The sequence below is a fragment of the Cheilinus undulatus genome, linkage group 6 (assembly GCF_018320785.1).
Source record: "Cheilinus undulatus linkage group 6, ASM1832078v1, whole genome shotgun sequence".
NCBI classification, from domain to species: domain Eukaryota; kingdom Metazoa; phylum Chordata; class Actinopteri; order Labriformes; family Labridae; genus Cheilinus; species Cheilinus undulatus.
In genome coordinates this window covers 14,512,282-14,536,428 of record NC_054870.1, presented here as the reverse complement: position 1 = coordinate 14,536,428, position 24,147 = coordinate 14,512,282, and positions in this window count along the sequence as shown.

Genomic DNA, 24,147 nt, shown 5'->3' with positions numbered 1-24,147 from the left:
CCAATTAAGAGATTCCTCCTTTAGATTAATTCCCATATGTGAGTGAAGCCCTGCTGTTTCCTGTTCAGGATCAGAAGTCCTTTCTTCCTGTAAGCTTTAGAGGAGAGAAAGAGGAAGTCACAGAAAAAGTCCTCTGTAAAGTTCTGGAAGAAGTTCTCAATGATGTTCCCTTCCTACCTTCTAAGATGGTGTTATTTATACTCTGGGCAAACAAAGAAAGGGGAGGGATCATACAGTTCTCTTTCCTCTTTTGGTCTCCAAGAAACAATGAAATGAATTCTTTATGGGAGAACACAAATCCCCAAAACGTGTTTGTATTATCAGAGTCATTATGATAATTTCCATGCCAGGCATGTTGACACGTCTCTCTCTGTTTATCTTTCTGTTAATGTACTTTAAGCTTCTGTCCAGACATACCATGACAGACAGGCCTTTTATGCACTGGGGTCAATTCCTGGCATCGGCGCATGTTAGGTGCATGTCTTCCGTCATTCTCCCTTCCCATATTTCTGGGCTATCTTCAGCCCTCCTATCAAAATAAAGGCATAAATCATAAAGGCATAAGGTTAGACTATATTGAAGAAGAAATGTGGGTATGAATCTGGTGAAATTTATAGGCAAGAAGGAAGAGGAGGATGGTTGAGTGAAGGGTTTGATGACAATAAACCAACAGAAGGAAGCTTAATGGACAGACTATAAAAAGAGAAGAGTAGGAACAACAAAATAAATGCATGAAAAAATCAGGAAAGTAAAAGACTTTCAGGTATTACAGAACAACAGAATAAAAAGAAGGATGGTTGACAAAGTTTGAGAGAGGTGAAAAGGGAGAAAAACTGGAAAATGGTTGAGTGGATGGATGCAGAAATGGAGTGGAAAGTGATAAAATGAGGCAGGAAAGAAGGAAGCTAGAGAAGACAAGGAAAAAGGATGAAGAAAAGGAGTAGGAGAGCATGGAGACAAAGGAATAAAAGGGTAGATATGAAGGAAAGAGGAGGAGGAGGGGTGTGGAGGGGATATCTGCTTATTTTAGAGCGTTTTTTTCAGTTCAACTACATCCCTGCTAAACCTCCCTCTCTACAAGTGAGAGTGTGTGTCGTGATGTTGTGACGGCATCCAGCAACCTGGCATGCCTTTTTAATTCTACTGAGTAAATAATGCATCCAGCACAGTCCATAATTTATGTAAGTGGACATGCAATCAGTTCAGATTAACGTGCACGATGCCCCAGTGTGAGTGTGTTACTGAGTGGCTGTGTGCGGCTGTGTGAGGCTAAGGGATAGCAAAAACATGACAGGTCACTGACTTTCTCCTCATGTAGCTCTTTCCCACTTTGTCTCTACTGGCTCGTCTCTCCCTCTCTCTCCCTGCAGCTTCCTCTCGAGTTAAAGGAACAAGCCAACGTGGTTTTACAAAGAAAAGAACATTTTGTTAAATTCTTCTGCTATGTGTGTATAACTTTATAACGGTCTCCTGTTAAAGAGTGTCCAAATTAAATATGCAAAGGTAAAAAGTATGTTTTAATGCTCACTCCACCTTTTCAAGAGTTCCATCTTTTCAAATATAGCATGTCAAATAAAATAAAGTGTGCAATCCCATTCTTGCTGGTAAATGCAAAAATACATTGTGAGTTGCAAAGATGTTAGGAAGTCTGTGTTCTTCTGATTGTTGTTTGGCAACTCCATATTCAAGTACATGCATTTAACCTCTTTCACTGCTTTCCTGCTGGGAATAATTTGGGCAGGGCAAATATGTGTGCTGACGACATCACCAGAGCACAATGGAAAATGACCCCCCCCCCCCAGCGATACAGCGATATAAATCACAGAGCAGTTCATCTCAGTACAGCAGGGATTTGGGCTACCTTTTACGTACTGCTGCAGGTAGTTTTTTTGTTGGCGGGGTGAGCAGGCCCATTTTTGATATCTTGTGTGTGTGTTTAATATCCAAAGCAGAATAAACAACTTTATTTACCCTGCACACCTGCACGCACACAAGCAATATATGTGGTGTTGCAGAGGCTTTAATGGCTTATGTTGAAGTTCAGCATTGGGCTTGTTTTGGGCTAATTTTTATCAGCCACAGGGCTATATTTGTCACCCAGACCTGGCAACCCTGCAGTACAGTCTGTTGTTAGCTGATGTCAATGCCTTCATTGAAAGTTAACAGGCAGTTAAATGCTATTTTTTTGTTCATTGTGAGGTGAATTTGCTAAAGTAAATAGTTTATGGATCGTTTAAAGCAGGGCTGCTCAAACTATGGCTTGGGGGCCAAATGCGGCCCGCAGATGGCCCCTGGCAAATGCTAAAATGAAAATGAAATATGGCCGATATTAAAAAATGAAGCTTACACCTGACTGGTATTGCATTTCTTTCAGCGAAGGCTGGGATGATTGGGAGAGCTTCGCTAAATTGGGGTCCATGGATAATAACCACTTTTATCCAAACAACATTTGTTTTCTATCTATGCTGTCATAAAAAGTTTTCAAAATCAACATAATAAAGGGGCAAAAAGTGGCATATATGGGTTGAAAGTGGGAAAAAAAAAGAACTGAAAACACAGGCAAAGATGGGTGAAAATGAGCTAAAAGTTCAAGTTAGAGGTCAAAAAGTAGCAAAAATTGATTTACAGCGGCAAAAAGCAATAGAATGGGTGAAAAGATACAAAAGTAGGTAAAAGCTGACTTTAAAAAGATGAAATAGGATAAGGCAAAAATAAGTAAATAACATACTCAGTCTAAGCACATTTTAACCTACACTAGACTGGTTTTACTAACTTTAATATTCTCAAGATGAGGTTTATAAAGTGGCTCCACCATCCTTTTGTATTTCAGATGTGGCCCTCATTAATGTAAGGTAGACATCCCTGATTTCAGGTATCATAACAGAGATCTGACCCAGCAAACACAAATCTCTTCTCTGGCACAGTCAGGCAGATGTGCTCTGATCATAAGGTCAATGTAAGGTCAAAGGGCGGGTCAGTGATGTGAGTGCTTTCCTCCAGTCAGAGTGTAGCATTTTCTAAATCTGAATGGATTGTATTTCTCCTGAGTGGGCGTGGCTTCAGCTCATTGAACAGACATGATTTTGAAGCTTAATCTTACAAACTAGAGATGTTTTATTTGACTGAAATCGGCCTGAGGGGCTTATAACACAGTGACCAGTCATACAACAAAACTAGATACAGATTTATTTTCACTTCACGGGGTCTTTAAAGAGCTTAACAAAGCTTTCTTCTTCTTGTGCAAAATGGCTCCAGACCGTCTCCTCACATGTAAATAGAGTTTAAAGGCTGACAGCTCTGCACTGATTTAACTGCTGGTTATAATAGTATTGTCACAGATACTATTCAAAGATCACTTATTTTTAAGTCATACAGAGGGTGAACTGTTGCCCTGATCACTGGAAAGTTTACGTGCAACATCTCATAAAAAGTGTTGAGGAGCTGCTGAGGCTAGAAAAGTCTGTTTTGTGTGAAATACTAAAAACACAAAGTGTTTTCTTTCTGTCATCCTTACTCCGGTTTGGTAGTGAACTGAGTTTTATAAGTGTTTCGTGTCTGTGTTTACACGTTGAAGGCCCCTTTCTTACATTTGATTGGTCTCTACACTCATGTGCAGTAATGTCATGGCACAATAATGACAGAAAATCAACAAAATAGTCAGAAAAGGGGCATAGATGCTTCACCATATTCCCTTTTTGTTATTTACTTTTTTCAATAACTGTACAGAAAGAGATCTTCATTAGTACTGATGCATCCAAAGTTTCAATACACCCAACTTTCCTCTCTACTTTTTCTTTTCTCAATTCTCCTCAGTGTGCCTCTGCTCAGTCCAGCTTTTCCTCTCTACTTTCCATTACTTCCCTTCCTTAACTGTTGACTGGATTGCCCTCATTCCCAGTCAAGTCCAGTTAGCTTGTATAATACTTCCTCTCATTTTAGCTCCTTCCATCTTTTTCTGCCCCCTCCCTCTGCATTTTACATCAGATAAGATGGGACCTGAAAGGAGGCCAGAAAACAGAAGGAACAGACTCCAGCAGTATTTTGACAAGGCATATTCTTAGAATAAGCAGATGGATGGCTAGATGTAACAGTAAGGAAGGAGACAAAGGCATGGAGAGAGAAAATACCAAGGAATATCTACATTATGAAATATGGAGGAGCACTTTCTTACCACATAGTGCTTTACTGAAAATGTTTGTATTGTTTTTATTGTTTTAATGTTATCACTCAGCGCAAGCCTGACGTTTTAATGTCAAAAATTGGGGAAAACAGATTCTTATGTCATGTAAATTTCACTACTCCCTCCCCACTACCCCCCCAATGGTAAAATCAGTCTAACTGACTAATTCTGGTGCTGACTACCAAAGGATCAGACTTTGATATCAGAGCACGTCTTACCAGTGTTTACTGTCGCTGTAGACTTTAAAGTAAACGTCTGCTTTCCATGGTAGTATCTGTTAATATTGTTTACAAAAAGCTGTACACACTTTTTTTCTTTACTCAAAGAAAAATAACTAATAACATATACAAAGTGTGAAATTACACCGTAGAAAGACAAGTCAGATTGGCATTTCACCTACAGGAGTCTTGCCCCTTCTTGATTTTGATTGGTCAACAAGAACTGACACTGAGGAAGTTGGCAGAAGTTGACGTCTGACAAGATAGGATGCACACAGGGCGTAGCTAACCATTTTGGGCCCCCAGAAAGAATATTACACAGGGCCCCCTTTAACTGGCAAGCCAAGCAACAAACGTTGTGTCATTTTACATATATCTATGCACTTCAATGTATTTTTGAACCATAATTTCCCCACTTATGAGCAATAAACTTAAATGAAATTTACTTGCATTATTTCATAGTGTGTTGACCGATTCATTTAGTCACTTTTGATTCAGTCATGATACAAATTACTGAGAAAAAAAATAGTTAAATACACACTTTTCATTGCAGGCTTCTCTGGGGACCCTCTCTACTGTGGGCCCGGGTAATCAGTACCCTTTCCCCCCAGTGCTCCTATGGATGCACAACAATGAGTAAATTTATGAGACAGATGTGCTGAGAGTTTCTGTGCAGCAAGTGCATGTGTCAGTAAGCAGGAGAGAGATGCAGAGTGAGTGGACACTGGTTCTTCTAGAGGGAAAACGAGACAAAAGCTAATTTAATCTTTGGCTCTAATGTGTCTCAGTTTGTGGATGAAGCAAAACACATTGCAGACTTTTGCAGCCACATGTTTTTTTTAGAATCTATGTCATCCTTTTGGAACATCGTGTCACTTCTAATGTGAATAGATAGGCCCTTAAAATTCACCTCCAAATTGTAACCATTTTATGCAATTTCATTAAATTGCTCTTGGTGTACAAAGGTCTTAACTCTTTGAAAAAGGTGTATTTCTGAAGGCAACTTATAGAAATGACACAATAAACTAAAAGGTAAAGAAAAAAAAAACACTGAGACTGTCACTTCTATAAGAAACGTCTTTAACTGAAGTAATTACATTGGAAACCCAAGGACAGTGTTTCAGCTATTAAAGTGAGGTCTGTAGGTGCTAATGATACAACTTACTGGAGCAATAACCAAACTTATTAATTGTTTAGAGCTGAGAAAAGTCTAAACAGGGCTATAAATAACTGGAAGAAAGTGTTGTATAGAGATTTTGTTGAGATTACTAACCATTAAAACAATATCATTTATAATATTTATGATAAAAGACACTACAGGATGTCTCTTTATGCACAGGAGCAGCCCTGCAGGTGGAATAAATGAATAAAGAAAATAAATAAATTCCAGGTAAGCGACTGACTTCTATTTCACGGCTATATTATCAGCGCTGTGGCTTTTATTTTTGACAGAGTGAGCCAAGCACATTAGTGGCCGATTCACAGCAGTCAGGTTTTTCCTCGTTTTTTTTCTCCCCCTTCAAGTCAGCAGTAAAGCTCAAATCAGTATGCAAAGTGTCACAGTGGGGCGGCTCCTCACAGCTAAACATCCCAAGCTTTGCTGGAACTTTTGGACACCAAGCGCCGCCTCCAGAGCCAAGAGGAAAGGCCTCTGAAACAGATAGAAAGAAGAAACAGAGAGAATATCAGCGAAGAGGAAAAAAGTCTGCTTCTCCCCCACGCACTGCCATCCAGCAGCCTCAATCTTGGCTACAGCACGGTCGACTTAACACCTAAATATAGAGCACGCTGGCTATTCATGTAGTGTTATTGCGACGCTAATGCCCACAATCGCGGATTTTGGAGGGCTAGCCGGCCTCATAGCGCGGCCGTCGTCTCCTGAATATGCATGGTGCCGAGCGGGGAGAAGAGAGCGCCAGGCGAGACACAGAGGATTTGATGTTCAATAAAAGAGAAAGCCTTTGACATGGAATACGAGCGGGGCCCAGCCTCAATATAAAAGAACCAGGAGGGGAATTAGATGGATGGAGAATTCCTTCAGAAATACAGACAGAGGAGAGACTGAAAAGAGAGTTATGAGAAAAGGAAAGGGGATATTTGAGTGTTTCTGAGTGTGAGTCTGTGTGCTGAAGTACGTGAGCGAGTGACAGAAAAGCAAGCAGAGACGCACGCACACTTTGAAAGTGGAAACATTCCTCTCTGCGCCCTCTTTGACAGAGTATGGATAATACAAACCTATGATACATCATAAGCAAGTCATTGAAAAGTCACTGCAGATTCTCTTCTCCAACTCTTTAAAAGCTCCACAGCTCTACTCCCCACTCTCACACGCCAGCCTCCAACTTTCTCCCAGCTTTACATGGCTTTTAAAGATTACCTTTAAAATCATTGAGTCACTTAACAGGCTCTTTAAATTAGACAAGGCCTACAGGTCAGCCTCATTACCAATGCCATTAGCAGCCATGCACTAAGGCTGTACAAGGATAGAGTTGTTTAAGGGCCACTAAAGGATAGCGGGTAATCCTTGTAAAGATGTGTGCTAACTTAATGGCCCAAATGTGACATTTGCTCATTCTAGTGTTGTTATATTAAGAGCAGATTAACCATGTTTTGAAGCCACTGATATGGGCTGCATGTTAACATCAATAAAGTGCATCAATTAGCACAAAAGCCTAAGACATCAAGATTTCCATGTACTTGTCTTTTGCATGGACTTCACATCACAAATACTGAAAGTGAAAAGATTTAAAAGAGAAAGCAGAGGGAAGGAGGGAGTTTTTGTTATATAATACAAATGATTAATGCCACCAAAAATAATATATGTATTGTGGATAAATCTAAGTATCTTGACACAATAAGTATCAATAAAGACAGCACAGTACCTGCAAGGAGACAAAGCATCAGGTGCATTATTGCAAAGTGTAAGGGCAGCTGACAGCTGTGTAAATGCAGAAAACATGGAAGTATGCACAGAAGGCAAATCTACTGAACCACCGCTGCATGTATGGTAATGTTATATCGACCCAAAATCTGACTCAAAGCAACGGTGGGTCTGAAATTCATGCTTGTTTTTGGAAATGATGCATATTCTACCAAATCAATGCATTTATATGCAAATTTCTCAGCCCCATTAAAAAAATATTGAAAGAGTTACAATGCCACAGGAACAAGTGACTAAATCCAGCATGGCTGTTCAGTAAATGGCTACTTATCAGAACTGCCTCCAAAAGCAAGTTCAATCTCAGTCAGTCACACATGTGGACTTAGAAGGGGGACAGAGAGGGCAATCACCCTGCCCCGGTGCCATGATGTTAAAAAACAAACAAACAAACAAACAAAACAACTTGGGGCGCAGGGGGCCTGGGGGTTAAGGCATGCCCTGTGGGCCTTTCCAGCATGTCTTTCCCCAACTCTCACATCCCTGTTTCCGATTCTATCCACTGTGCTCCTCTATTATTAAAGGCCCCAAAAGCCCAAAAATCAATTTAAAAAATGTTAAAGTGCTCTCTCAAAGGCCTCTATCAGTTCTTCTAGTGGGAAATGCATTTAGAAGTGCCCAGGATGCCAATCAAGAGGTCACAGTGTAGTAAAAAAGGCTCTTTAATGTTTCCTCTTAGAGGACATAAAGGGCCAAGGTGCCATCAAAGGTACCCTCTCTTGTGAGCAATAATTGATAAAGCACCCTAAAGGATACCTTACCTAAGGGTAATGTTACAAGTGCCCTCTAGGATTCCCTTCCAGTGGGCATATTTGATAAAGTGACCTTCTCTACCTAACCAAGCCCTTTAAAACACTGTATATGCCACATCAGGTATAGTAGGCATAATCAATAAGTGTGTAATCTTAACCAGGATTTGCCACTTTTTTACCATACATCAGTGACAACGTTGTCTGTGCTGGTGTCCCACTGCAAACAGCCGATGCACTTTCTGTTACCCTTGCCCCTGCTCTTCAAACATCCTGAGTCTGATCCTGATCAATTAAGCTGTCAGCCTTTATTGTATTTTATAAAAAATGTCACCTGGAGACACTACAAAACTAACAGGCCTAACCTGTACCCTGATCACCATGAGCACAGTGCTTAGTAACTTTAAAAAGATTTACAGGTGTAAGAAAAAAGTGTCTTTTACAGGCGAAAACCATAGGCTCTAGGCTCAGACAAAAGAAGTTAAAAAGCTCAAAGAGAAAGGCAGCAGGCAGGATTTAAAAAGTTTCTGTCTCAAGCCTGGACAAGCGGTGTCACACAAAGTCAAGTATGGTCTGTTTCTACAAAATGGTCTGGTTTGGTTCAGTACAGTTTCTTTTTTTAAAGATTTGTTTTTTTGGATGCTTTATGCGTTTATTGATAGAGGAAAACAGTGGACAGACTTGGACAGGGATGAGAGAGCTGAGGAGAGATATGCGGGAAAGTACCACAAGCCAGATTTGAACCTGGGCCAACTGTGTACATGGGGCAGTAGGCCACCTGCGCCCCCAATTAGCACAGTTACTTCATGGTTTAGCACAGTAAACTCTGGTTTTGCCAGATCATTTGGCTATGCTAAGTAGAGCTAGTTTTAAACGGCTCTTCATTCGGTACCAATTTGACCTTTTAAATGTGGATAAAATAACAATATAGGGTGGAGGAAAGGAAACTGGCACTGAAACAGGAGCTAGCTACCATGGCTAACATAAATGAGCCATTTTGTAGCACAGGCTCATTTGTGAACGGCACATCTTCACTCGATTGCTCACCCCACATAGTTTATTTGGTTGATAGTATATCAACCCTTCCATGAAGCATGTATTAACCCTATAGAACCCAGTGTAGCGGTGGCGCTACGATAAGCATATCCATTTTTGATTGGCGGTAGATTTGAAACCGGATAAGATAGATCGATTATTCTTTTTGCATATAAAACCTGGGGAGTTACACTAACATTTCACACATTCACCATGTTTCAGAACGCTTTTTCGTTGCAGTGATGGGTTTGTAAAAATACACAATAAAATGCACATAAAAATCTTTATAAACGAGACCACGGGTATTTGCAGCGCTTCCTACGTTGAAATAAACATTATCACGTTGTGGGCATGACCTGTCACATGATTCTTAAGTGTCCCTACCTCATAGGCTCCCCACCCCAACAACAGGAAGTGGCGTATTTTGTCAGGAGTTGTATTTTTTTCAGCAGAATAAATTGAAGAACTTAGCCTGCACACATACTCGACCTCGCTCTCACTTCTCCTCTACTATTTTACAAAAACGCTCAGACACACAACCCACACACACCAGACATCCATCACACACACCTTTGACACACTTCCACACATATGTAGTTATGGATTTGCAAAAACCTGACTATATCTCAAAAAGCAAGTTATGTACAGACTCCAAATAAATTTGGATGTAGTATGTAAAAATGGAAGAATATGTCCTGGCGGACTTGCACAATGGTAGGTTTTAAAGGGTTAAGAGGGCTCAACTAGCCGCTTAGCTCAGAACGAGACTCCTCAAAACTCTTATATTTTATTTATTTATTTATACAGCACTTTTAAAAACATTGGTTTACAAAACTCTTTGACATGCTGAAAAACAAAGCAGCAAGAGAGTGTCTGGTGTCCCTTCATCTAGATAGACGACTCTAGATGCTAGGAGGTCTGCAGGACTGAGTAAGTTGTGATACTGATCACCTCTGTGCCAAAAATCAATTAAACTGTTGAAAGAAAAACAAGTATTTCTTAAGTTTTGGGATCATATCCAATGCACATCGAAATCTTCTGATAATAGTTGCAGCGTACAGGTCTATTTAGAGCTGTGAAAGTACAAACTTTGCTCTGTTCCCATCCATTCCTAATGGCTATCCCCCACTTCCTGACCCCCAATGGACATTTGCACGTCATCAGAATCACAGGAATGCTAAAAATCTGTTGGCAATAAAAGAATAACATTGAACAGCAGTCTGCTGAAGTTGAGTTTAGGTTGAGAATGGATGGAGAAAGACTTGATCTCATATAGATGTAGTCTCATTGATGCACCTGAGTATTCTAACACATTAAAGCCTCAAACTCACTTTTGACAAAGAATAGTAGCAAGCAAGAGCCAGAGCCCAGGCGAGCTTTATGCTTCCTCACAAACAGCTAGCACATGTTTGCCAGTCAGTCAGATCAGGCACTTTAATCTGAACAAAACTCATCTTTAAAAAAAAAAAAAAAAAAAGCAAAATGGATAAGTTTAACAATAATTGTGCCGATCAAGAACTGAGATAATCAAATCAGATTTGTTTTTATGACTTGGCTGGTTTAATTCTGCTGTAAAACTGACATTTTTGATTTGCCGAGGTCCCTGAGGTTCTTGCAGCCTGCCTCAAGTGGACACTCAAATAGATGTGGCTTTTTGCACTGCAGCCTTGGCTTGGTTAATCCCCAAAAGAGACCCATGTTAAAATGCTCAACTAGTGCAGCATTGAGGCATGCATAATGTGACGTATGGTCACTTTGCTGGCTGAAACCAGCCTCTTACAGCTAGCTGACAACAAATACTGCAGAAGCATGTTAGAGTGAGGGAGATAAAGGTTCAGGACGAGACTGTTGCTAAATAATTTACATGTGGCAACATATAACTTAGTCACACAAGTTGAAGCAGGAACAGCATTGACATTCATGCTCAGATTTACATACATACTGTATAATGCACAGTCACGGATGCAGAAAGAGAGACATCTTCTCAAGCCTGTTGGGGATGCCATGCGTGTGCTTTGGTCGGGGCAAGTTCCATATTAAGTGTGTTTTCCACTGCAATTAAGGCTTTGGCCTGATCCCTTCTGACACGGTAATTGTTATTTCAAACACAGATTAATAAATCATGGACATCTAGTTAAGAATTAAAATAGGTCTCCACCACTGCTGCAACCCAGGCTAACCTCCTCAGCCCAGTCCCTGCGTACATGAACACCCACACAAACACCCACTGTAGCTGGAGATGTTGTCATGTATACATGCTACACACATGCATTTACACTACACACATATGCATGTACACATGATTCATAGAATGCAAATGTATGAGCATATTTGCAAATAATACAACCTCTTTATGCTGCATTCATTAATATGACTAATACAAACAGGAGGAATACACTTGACATCTCTATCACATAACAAGTCAAGCAACAGGAGTCTGCCAAACTAAATTCTGGTCTAAAGTCCACAGAAAATAAGTGCAAAATAAGTTTTCCCTTAACAGGGATAGTGATTTAATAATGAGCACAGGGATGCATCAAAGGTGGACATTTCACAACAAAGTCAATCCAGAAGAAGAGGTTTAAAATAGAGGAATATTATTTATACCACCCAGAGAAGCTTTCAACACAATGAGAGTAAAAAACCTGTGGTTTGATTTGAAACAGTTTAGTGAAGCAGCAGCCAACCAAAGTGGCATTAAGGCCACATGGGGAGACCTGCGAGCAGATGATGTGCACATCAGTGCCGTGTCACTGCAGATGTGTTGGTCTCTGGATTTATTCCAGATGGACACGGAAACATCAGGGCTCAAATGTTCGCCAGATGATGGGCACAGAGCCAGAAAGAACAGACCTCATCAGCTGACCAGAAGGCAAAACACTGAAAATATCCAAACATTTTAGCCTCTGATATCTTTGCTTTTTATCTGCAGGAAGAACTAAATGGTGATTAACAGAGTTTAGCATCTGCAAAGTGTTTACACCTCTGCAAAGGCCAGTTTAAATCTGCTAGAATAAAAGCAATTTAAGAAAAACATGTAGATTAGATAGGCAAATGCAACCTATATATATTATATTTACTTCTTAATTATACTGTACATTTTTGTATAAACCCTGCTAAAGGAAAGTAACCAGTGGCCAGACATTTACTTTTTATGGGCTTTCTCAAAAAACAGTAATTTAGATGTAAATAAAACAGCTGTTTTGAACTGAATTGTTCAGTATGTAAGATATATGAAAAACACTACAACATAATACCTATATATGGTCATTTACTGGAGGCCTGCACTTCAATGAACTAACCCAGTGAATGAATCCTACTATCATTTTGACCCACCTGACAGTGTGCATTGTATTATTTACAAGACAGAGAAAGTGGCATCAAAAATAATGTAGTCTAACAGCTTTATTAAAGCTTACACTTCTTACATACACAGTCTGAGGCCTCAGTCCTCTATTAGTGCAAACAAAGTCATTAAGACTGTGACATCTTGACAGTCAGATCAGCACCATGGACAGCACCACCCATCAGACCAGTGCAACAACAAGGACAGACAGCTCAAAGGGCATTTTTCTACTCTAGCATGTCAATTACTCCACATTTCCAACATCCACTTAGTAGAAATGTTTTGACATCTAGCTGAGGCTGGACAACTCTTTATTGAGCTATATAGGGGAAAAACACACAAAAGTAATCAACAAACAATGACTTTATAGCAAGAACTATTTACACAAATATGTGTGACTAGTACGAGAAAGTTCATGCTGATTGGCTGTCACATAAGCTGGGTATACTAAGGGTCTGCGCCCATTCATTTCCAGTATGAAACCAATGTTTCTGACTTAAAATACCCTTGGTGTTCTTTTTTTCCCTCCTGTTCTGTTCTTTTTCACTGTAGTTCTTTTAACACACTACAGTCATTAAAAATATACAATAGCAATAGAATTGTACAGTGCCAGCCATTCTGTCACCTCTAGCTGCCCTGAAATGCAAAATAGGCCTCCTCCAACCTTCTTCTTTCAGCCTTTGTGAGGTGAGAGTGAATCAGGTCATGGCCCAACCACCTGACAGGAGAGAGTGGTGACGAGCTGTATGCCTTCTTTACATCAGCACACAGCAGGTCCGGGGTCCTCTCCACCTTGGTTGAGCAGCTTAAATATGGCTCAGACGATGCAATTTTTTTGGTCCAAGATTGTCAATCATAGTTGCAACAGAAGTGCTTTGTGGGAATTAGTCGCCTTTTGCTCTGAAAATAAAAACAAGACTAGGTTAAAACCTAGTATATGGCTGACCGCAACTATCTGGGATGCCTGTTGAAATGCCTGACTGAAATATGTGTTCTGGCAGAGTGAATTTGTCATAATTGTTAGTAGTTCATTATTTCTAGCCAAAGGTATAGTAAGTGGTTACTGAAATGTAAAAAGCTACAAGTTGCCCTCTCTCTGTCTGTCTCCTTCTGTGTTTGTGGAGATGAACTCTGAACTGCATCATCCCCCTACCCCTCCTGCTTTTCTTCTACTGCATGTGATTGGTTAAACACAGACACACATCGACTCAGCTGCACATAGAGAACATATGGGAAAATACGCTCTCTGTATTCTTTGCTATTACGGCGCAAAGCGGAGACTATCACTATAAGAAACTGGCGAAACCTCTCCTCTGCACAAGACAAGCTGTCGGTGTGGCTCTCTGCTCTGGTTTTAACAAGAACAGCGGTCCAGTTTGGAGTGAAAAACAGAAAGTTTTCAGTGTTGCTCTCTGTGCTTGTTTGGATAAGACACATTTTCTGGTTCAGACAATAGCGCCACTGCGGCTCAGTCTCAGCTGATGACAGGCCTGCTAAAGTCATTAGCTGGGACACAGCAACTCATTAGCTGCATACAACAACTAACCCTTTCCCTGTAACTATCACATTGTCATGCCAAAGCGGGGCAGCAGAAGAGCGACAGCATCGTTTTCTGTCACAGAAAGCTTTCCGTGTTGCTCTCAGTGCTAACTGTGATGAAGAAATGTGTTGGTCTGGCTAAGGCTGAGCTTTTTCGACTAGCAGGCCTTAAATACAAGCACAAGAAGTAACCCGTTTCTCCTTTAACTATCACACACTCAATGTTGAAGCTGTTTGGCAGAAGAGCAAAAACACCCCTTCTGCTACAGAAAGCTTTTAGTGTTGCTGTCTTCACTTGTTTTAATAAAAAAAAAAATGTCCAGTTTTGACTTAAGTGCTGCTGTGACTTAGTCAGAGTTAATCGCTCCTCAAGCAGCCAGCGTACACAAGCATTCACACAAGAAGTTACCTTTTCCTCTCAACTATCACATAGTCATGCCAAAGCAGGTCAGCAGAAGAGTGAAAACATCTTTTCCAACATGAAAAGCTGATAGGGTTGTTTTTATTCTTTGTCATACAGAAATGTGGCCCAGTTCTGGTGAAACAGAGGCCATGCTAAAGCTATATCTGAGTATTTAGAGCAGTGGAGGCAGCCATTAGAGGGCTTTCAGCCAAGTAAACCCAAGTAAACCATATAGTGCAACTCTGTATGTATGGCTTTAGTCATGGAGTCTTTCTTATTCTGTTTGTGTGTAAAGCACTTTGTGCTACATTGTTTTGTATGAAAGTGCTATACAAAAAAAGACTGATTGATTGATTGATTGATTGATTGACTGATGGATGGAGCAGGTGCCCATGTACAGAGACTGTAAGTCCTCAGTACACTAGGTGCGGGATGGATTCTCGGTCTAACTACCTGCTTACCTACCCATATCACCTAAGATGCCTACAGTGTTACCACATCACCCTACCAAACTGAAATACTACAAACCCAAGTTCCAAAATAGTTGGTACATTGTGTAAAACTTAATCAAAACAGAGCACTGTGATTTACAAATCTTTTTCAGCCTGTATTAAATTGAATACAGTACAACGAAAGTACAAACCCTACATTTGATGCCTCCAGTGTGCTCCTAAAGAGTTGGGACAGGAGCACATTTAAGGCTGTGCTACACTTACTTTACTAACTTTACTCTCCAAGCATTGGGGGACTGACGACATGAGAGTTTAAGAAGTGAAAGTAGAATACTCTTTCATTCTTGCTTGTGTTTACCAACTCTATGGGGTTTCTGTTGTTGTATTTTGGGCTTGTACAGTGTCATAAATTTTCAATGAAATGCCTGCAGGCCAGTATAGTACCTGCACGTTTTACTGTGAAGCCATGCTGTTGTAACTAGTGCAGAATGTGGCTTGGCATTGTTTTGCTGACATGACGTCCCTATAAAAATATATTGTCTGGATGGAAGCATATGTTGCTCCCAAACCTCTCAGAATTAATGATGTGTCAAAAACTGTAACTGAAGTGTCTCTGAAATTCCTCAAATACTCCAATGTGTTTAAAAAGTCTGGATTCAAGGCGGATCAGGTGGAGAACTGTGTGCTTAAAAACTTTACAGAGTTACATAAACATTGTACCCACACATAATCACAGTACTCTTATACAGACATACTATCGGTCACAGTCTACACACAAATACCCAGCGCGGATCACAACCACAAACTGTAAACATCCCATAGTCACAAGCAAATACACAATAATGACACACATCATCTGTGATACACACTGCATGCACACACAGTTGCTCTCAGATGGCGTGGCAGTGTTTACCGTAGGCACTTAAGAAACACAGAACATCAAAATAAATAGGAGCTGAAGGGAGGAGGATGCAGAGAAACAAGTAGAGGAATCTACATAATAAATGCAGGAGATGAGTAAAGGCACAGAGAGCTGCTCCTCCTCCCTGCACACACTCTGACCCTCCACCTCTAAAGCTCTCGCCCCCTCTGTCCTCTAACCTCTTACTCCTTTTTCTTACTTTTCATCTATCTTTTCTGACCCCTCACTCTTTCCATGGAATCCTCCACCCTTCCTGTCTTCTTCCTGCCTCTTTCCGTCCTCCGTTGACCTCTCACTGCTTTCCTCTCCGCCTCTATCTTTGTACATGTGAAGGCTGGGAGAGTTGCAGCCCAATACAAAATTTATGCAAAATAATGTGTATGGTGGCCACACAATAGGCTGTCTTTCCTGCAACCCCCCCACAAAACAGAAGCTGGAACACACATACACGGAGTCTCATGTGGTCGACACAGAGCACTTTAGCTATCACTGTGGATTAGCCTGAGACCTGTAATGCACCTTTAAGTACGCCGGGGCCCTTTTAAGCCACAAGCCACACACAAAGAAATACACATGGACATATCCATGGACACATAGACACACAGCTTTGAAGACACAATTCCCTGTATACACATAGGCAAAGTTGCATGTTCTTATGTATATGGATATCTAGAACAAGAGAGGGAAACAGAGCATGTGGAGACACACATCCACGGCCTGTGGCTTAACTTTGTGCTTACATAACTTAAGGCCTGACCAGACTAAACAAATCTTTTAAAATCTTTTACCATGACATCATGACAGTTTGTCTTGGCTGACAGATTAACAGCACTATAAGCATGATCCCAACCAATGTGGTCATGCCATGTATGCTGTATTGTAGAGGTGTAATGTACGGAATTTAGGTTTTGTAGTCATGGTTTGGTACATTTTTATTTAAAGCAAACCTGACGTTATCTTTACAACCCTACTGTCTTCACAACTGTGTGTGAGTTCAGAGGTCATCAGAAAGGTGGCTCAAGGAGTGTCCATCATGGCTATAACCAGGGTTGGACTAGCAATCTGGCATACCAGGCATTTTCCCAGTGGGCCAATGTACTTTTAGGCCAGTATGATTTATTCATTTTTCAATTTTTTTGCTAAGCACTGGCCCATAGAGCAAGGAAAAGGGCAGCTTTATCATGACAGTTTACAGGCCCAATCAAGTCTGCTTAAGGTCCATTGACACCCCTCCCCTCCGCACCCTACTCCAGTTTAGAAAGTGAAACTAAAGTGTCTGAAGAAAACGAAATCTAAGTGCAAAAATGATCAATTGGAGATGTAAATAAACGTCCAACTAGAATTTAAAAAAAAAATGCTGGACAAGATGCACAAAACTTGTAAAGACTCTGCAGCCCATACTATCTATGCTGCATGCAGGTACAAGTGGAGGAAGAGGAGAGGCAGATGTGTGACAGGTACATCACGAATAAGAGGAGAGTGAAGCAGTGGGTGAGTGAGCTCTGTGGTGTCATATATTGGCTAATAAACATAAGTAGACTGTGAGGCAATTTTATTAAAACCAACTAAAACAGTTTGATTTAAAATCTGTAGCTCTCCTGTGATCTGTAGAATGAAGTGATGGGGGATAAATCCACTTACCATACCACAAAATTTCTCCATTATAAACAAACGTCCTGAATTCAGACGTTATCCCAGTTACATACAAGTAAGCCTGTGTCAGCATTTTCATTAATATTGAGTTCTCTTATTTTTAAACTGCAGATGTTACCTGTGATTAATTAGCTTTTATTTTGGTATCAGAGTTACATCAATATATTAGCCCGTTTAGCATATTTTCAGTTCTGATGTCATATATTTTGTTCATGAGTTTAGAAAAAAGTCTGGTATAGTTGTTGAACAGTACAGCACTGACTTATGAGATGTACAGGAGTGCAGAACCATCAAATGTTGATTAAAACAGAGCAGCTTTTTCTGAAGTATGCAACATGAAATTTGTGTTTATAAAGGTTATTCCTGTAAATTTACTTAATTAATCAGAATATACGTCATCCAAGTCTTTGTCAGAAGGGCAACTGGACTTGACTGAGGTTCTTGAAGACTTTATGCATCTTCACCAATATGTTGTTGGGTTTGAAGTGTAATAAAATGTTGTGTTTCTGGAGTTTTTTCCAATATAACAGACCAGTAGGGAGTAACAGTGCTGTGGCGCTTGCTGTTCTCTTCTTCCTTGCTGGTATGCTAGTATTTCTTGGAGGACTTGATTAAAACTCACTCAGGGTATTTAGAGGTTGTAAGGGTTTCCCTGAGATGTTCCTTCTCTTCTGTCTCTGTGGGTATCTTCTCACCCCTATGTTGTGGAGTTCTGATGACACCTAAATTGTGTTCTAATGGATGGTGGGAATCAAACAGTTGGCACTGGTCAGTGTGGGTTGCTTTTCGTGTAAACTTCTACGCTATTGCTTCTATCCTCCTCCACCCGGACTGCACAATCTAAGGTCAAACTTTCTTCTTTTAGTTTCTTGAGTGTGATTATGTTTTATTCCTTTACAGTGCTGATGTGAGTGGGGAAAGCTTCTACTTGCCTGTTGGAATCTTGACCCAGATGTCATGCACATACTGTATCTAAACCAGTAGCTAGGGGTGGCTCCAATTACAAAGGAGAGAGCCTTGATCCCTACTTCTTACATGTAGAGATTTACCAATATTGGAGACACTGGTGAGCCCATGGCTCAACCAAGTTTCTGCCTGTAGAAGTCCTAATTGTACTGGAAATAGGTAGTGCTGAGACAGAGGTCCAGCATGGCACAGATGTGGTCTGGTGTGAGGAATGTTCTGTTTTGTAGGTTGTCATTCACAGCAGACATGTCTTGATGGCTACTACTTCTGTGACATCGTAGGATACCATGGTATTCTCTGGTTGCAGGACAAGTCCACTTGTCTTGTCAGCAAAATCCTGTAAGTTCCTTATGTGATGGTCTGTCACCAAACATGGGGGCCAAGATGATAGCAAGAGATGTTGACATGACATGACAAGACATGACAGAGTTGATACTGCTGACAATGGGCCTAAGGGGAAATCCTTCCTTGCATATCTTCAGGAGTCCATAAATACGCAGACATACTCCATCACTCAGTTAGCAGCATTTTAGCTGTTAGCAGGTTGGAATCAAATTTTCCTCCTAATACTCAGTATCATTCATACATACAGTATCTATCTTCACTGGCGCCCAACTGTTGCGTCATTAGACACAGCTCAATTGCAGGTCCCAAACACACATAGGCAGCAGCACGTCAAGGGTAAACTCTGCACCAGCCACTGCTGAGGCAGGTGCTTAATACCTGAGCCAAGAATCTGCTCATGGGTGCTTGCCTGACCAGATAAAATAGGAGCAGTAGTATTTCACAAGCGGCCTAGGCCTTGAACTAAAGACTGCACTAAATTTCTTTTTTGTGTTCTCAAACAGAGCTGCTACTGCAGCTGAGATGGTCAAAACAGCTGTTCTCCTGAGGAAACACTCCACTAACCACTACCAGAGCAGTGGCCCAAAGTGTCGTGGCACGGTGAGTCCACAGGTGTCTGGCTGCTGCCAGACTGGGTTTGTTCATAGAAAATAATGGGATGCTAATTTTATTGGATGGCGCTGGTGTGTTTTGTGCTTTAAATGCGAAGGATGAAAACTCCGCCACCAGGGGGCTCTTTATCAAAAAGAATAACTAAAGATTACAAGTAGATGCACTGCTCTGTCCACCTCTCTGCTGTTTACATCTTGTTTTGAATTGAGGACTCTTAAAAACTGCACTCCATAAGGCATTTTTACCAGATAGTAAACCAGTGTTTTGGCTTTACTTATACATTTCACATAATGAATAAGAAAAGCTGTTAATAGTAATTCTGGAATACCTGCAGGTACCAGAAGGGCAATCTTAACAGTGTTTCTCCTTCATTACAAGAAATTAACCCAGGAAACCAAAATAGTTTGTTTTGAGTGTCGTTTGGAGGAACAGAGTCATCGGAACAAATCAGGAGTTTGATAAGGGAGGCTGGTGTGCTGACTAGCAGGTCTAGTCTCTACTCAACCTGTAAATGAAACCCTCTCTCCATTACAAGAAGGAAGGACGGGGGAGTAGTTCAGGTTTACTTGTTGTCCCAGCATTAGGATCAGTTTCAGCCTTACAACACATTTCCTTTTAATCTTTCATGGATTATTAACATTCTCGAACTCCTTCTGATGCAACGTTAGCAGTAATCATAAGCTCATTCAACATGCAGCATTCACAGCACACTCATTTGGAAACTGCACTCTCTTGCGAAGAGCTATCTCTCTCCCCCCTACTTGTATGGACACAAAGTTCACAAGCATCCAAGACATGGAGATAGGAGAGGGGTTATCAATGGAAGGACTGAAGGAAGGCAGAAGCTCTCAAGTGCTCTCTACATCTATACTGTCCCTTCCTTTAGATTGGATTCAGCTTAGAAAAGTAGGGATGACACAAAGGAACATATAAGCTTTGAAGAGGAAAAGGGAAACTGGATCAAAGAAGACTCAGTTGGATGTGGAGATGCCAACCATAGCATTTAAGAGATGAGATATGAGGTATGGCTCAATGAGGTTGGGCCAGGCAGCAAAAATTCATGTGAGAAAGTCCAAACAGAGCTCTGTGATGTCTTTCAGTTGACACTGTATAAACCTGCTTTTAGGGATGGATCATGATTTTTTTGTTCTATGGAAGACAAAGTGAAGTATGTCTTTTTTTCTTGAGCTCAACTTCCTGCTTATATAACTGTAAATAAATGCAGTATCACTTTTAAGGCTGAAATGCTGTACTGGAGGAATTTGGCCTACGGCCTCTAGCCTATGACTGGATCACATGACATCATTAGACCTGCTCTTTAGAAGAATACAAGCATTGTCTATAGATAAGCTGCTGTTTGGGCATTATTCACAAGACTTAGATCTGAAAGTCAACAGGCAAACAAATACACAAGCTTATCAGGAGTACTGCCGTACATTTTGCATTTGCGCTTAAATCCCGCACTCTTTGACATGTTCCATGAGTGGGAGTTGACCTGGCAAAATCTTGAAGCAAAGGAATAAATAAGAAAGATGCTGTCTGTTGGCAGTGCCTTGTTAAAAGTCACTGATCTCTCAGTCTGCTCTCCTCCCACAGTCTTAAAAAATCTCATACACTTCTGTCTCTTCTGATGGCTAATTTTTAGCAATCAATAGCTTGATTGCAGTCATAAGATCCTAATGTCATGCTAAATTCAGACTGTATTACCAATGACTCCTTGGTTGGGAGTCATTGGTAATACAGTGCTTATTAAAAGTATTCACCCCCTTGGATGTTTTACCAAAAGTGAAAACAGCTTTCTACAAAGTAATATACATTAAATGAAAATATTTAGTGTAAGTGACTGCATTAATTTTCACCCCCTTCATGTCAGTATATAGTAGATGTACCTTTGGCTGCAATTACAGCACTGGGTCTGTGTGGATAGGTCTCCATCAGGTTTGCACATCTAGACACTGAAACTTTAGTCTTCTTTGGAAAACTGCTCAAGCTTGGTGAACAGGGAACAGCCCTTTTCAAGTCCAGCCACAAATTCTCCATTGGATAGAGGTCTTGCCTTTGTCTTGGCCACTCAAGAGCATTAACTTTGTCATTTTTAATCTGTTTCTGTGTAGTTTTCACCAAATACTTGGGTCATTGTCTTGCTGGAAAGTAAATATTCATTTTTTCTGATATGGACCAGCCTTGCAATGGTAGCATTGCAATAAAGGTCTATACCTGGAAAAAATGGATGCAAAGAAGGAGTGGAGACAAAGGGTTCTGTTTCGGACATAGAGCATTAAATGAGCCTTTTAAACACTGGGTGCATACTGACTCATGTTTAAATCTTGGGTCACTGTCTAAAAAAAGAGTCTTTTCCCAAGCCCAAGTTCTCTTGCAGACTAAATAAGATTGTTCCTCCGGGATATTCCAATATTTTTCCTTATTCATTTTACCCTCTACCTCTGCAAGCCTTCCAGGTCCAACTGCCAGGAAGCATCCCCACAGCATGATGCTGCCACATCGGCAGAATATGTCAAGAGCAAGATAAAAACAGTCAGGATAGGCTTTTGAAAGTAAAACCCTCGTTTCTACATAATGCTTTGGTTCTATTTTCCTAGCTCAGTTTCACAATGAATTCACACTTGTAGGAAGAGTTACTGAGGTCAAACTTATGAAGACAGACGGGCTATGACATCAGGGAGATGCAGCTAACAAAGCACAAACGGCTGGTATGAAAGCTGTGATGGTAGACATACAGGTGGCTACATGGTGTCTGGACAATATATCTGACATGTAATAAGTCCCAAAAGGGTTTTAACTGTTTGGTAAAGCAGAGACCTCTCAAATGCTGCTTTTCTTATTATGCAACTCAAGAAGTAGACTTACAAAGGCTGTAATCTTGTAACATACAGTAGTGAGTTACTTTAAAAGGTAAAGTTTCCCAATGCTGTATTTACCATTTTGTGCACAAAAATGTCCTTGTAATAGAACAACTATATCCCAGAGTTTCAGCTAAAGTGTATTTACCCTGGAAATAAAAAAAAATGCCTCAGAACAGCTGGGAGAGCGGGCCCTTTCTGCTGTCCCTGATCAGCCACAACATCAGTTATTACATACTACTCTTTAGTTTTCATTATAAGCCATGAAATAGCCATTCAGTGTAGACTTACCACAAGCTACAAGGTTTATCCGGGATCTCCACAAACAGGACAACATAACCCACAATCCCTGATTGGCTGAACCCACCTTTGCCTGCAAAACTGCCTTCAATCCAGTAGTGCTGCTTAAAGTGTTTTTTGTTTTTTTTTTAAACAAAAGATGGTTAAATTGGGTAATGAAGGTGTGTCATGTATGATCATGGAGAAGATATATGTTTGTATATTCCACTTTACTCTGCAAAAACCTGATTTAAATGCAACTGCAGTCAACAGCACTCCATTACCCACAATCCTAGGGTGTCACAGGGGTTTGGCTGATTGACTGATATCACCTGCAAAACTTCTGCGTTCAATCCGATACTGCCGCTAGAAGCAAACTTAAGAGCTTCTTTTCAACAAAAGACAGTTTCAATGGGGAAATGAAGATATATGGTTATGTAGCAGACAGAAGTAGCAATTTCCCCACAATCATCAATTGTCACAGCAATGTCTCTGATTGGTGGAGCACAAATTTCAACTGTGGGCTGCTATGAACAAATTTAACGGTCGGGCAAAAAGCGGGCAGTAACTGACTGTTAATAATTCAGATGATTTCATGTAGATGGCAGTAGCTATGCACATTAGCTAAATTGTTAAGATGTGGACCCTAACTGATTGGTAGTGCTGCTAAATCCCCACATACACAAGTTTTCATCTGATAAAAGTGGTCTTACTTTTTAAGCATCAATACCTCTGCTATATGTGGTCTATTTAAGAGCTATTGTTCAGTAAACAGGAGCTCCAGCACAGCTGCCATGATGGTATTTCTTTATTAAGGAGTTATAGTAGTGAGTTTCAGAGGACTACAATAGTTCCTCTGTCTGAAGGTGTACTGGAACTCCAGCTGACCCTATTAAAGGAGTGCATGGGAGTGCTCGTACATGCATATGTAGTGTGCATGAGTGTACTGCCTGTAGGGAGTGTTGGGGTGGATCAAAAGGGCCTTGAAATGTGTTTTGGCTGGCCATGACAGATCAGTGGGCGACAATCCACAAAAGCGGCCCCTGAGGACCCCCGTGGATGACCCCACATCTAGACTGAATGCAACCCCCTAATCCAGTGTGTCACCTCACACACCCGGGCCCTTCACCTCCTGATGGAGAGATGAATCAAAGAGAAAGGGCCTCTCACTGCCCTCGCTCCCTGAGAAAATACATTGGTGGAGAGGGGAGAGATGACCTTATAAGAAGTAGCAGATGAGATCAGATGGTGAGATGACGGGTCACAGAAAGTGGAGGAGGTAACAGTAAAAAAAAAAAGGAAAAGAGGGAGAGAGAAAGAGAGAGATTAAAGGAGAGAAAGAAGTGGGGCAGAGAGGAGGCAGCGAGGGCAAACAGTGAGTGCAGAGCGGTGTAGTGTGGAGAGCAGGGACAGAGAGGGATTAAGTGGTCATGCCGGGCTACTGTGTGAGTATGTGTACATGCTCATTGTGTGTTATGTGTGTTCCTGCATGTCTAGTTGAGCAGGAGAGAAGCTACAATAGGATAGTCTGATGTCACCTAACAATTCATGCAGTATGAACATGGTAAAATACATCTTTTCTCTTATTCTTACATGATTGGATCAGTTAATCAAATCAACCTTCCCCACACAGATTATTATCCAGCACA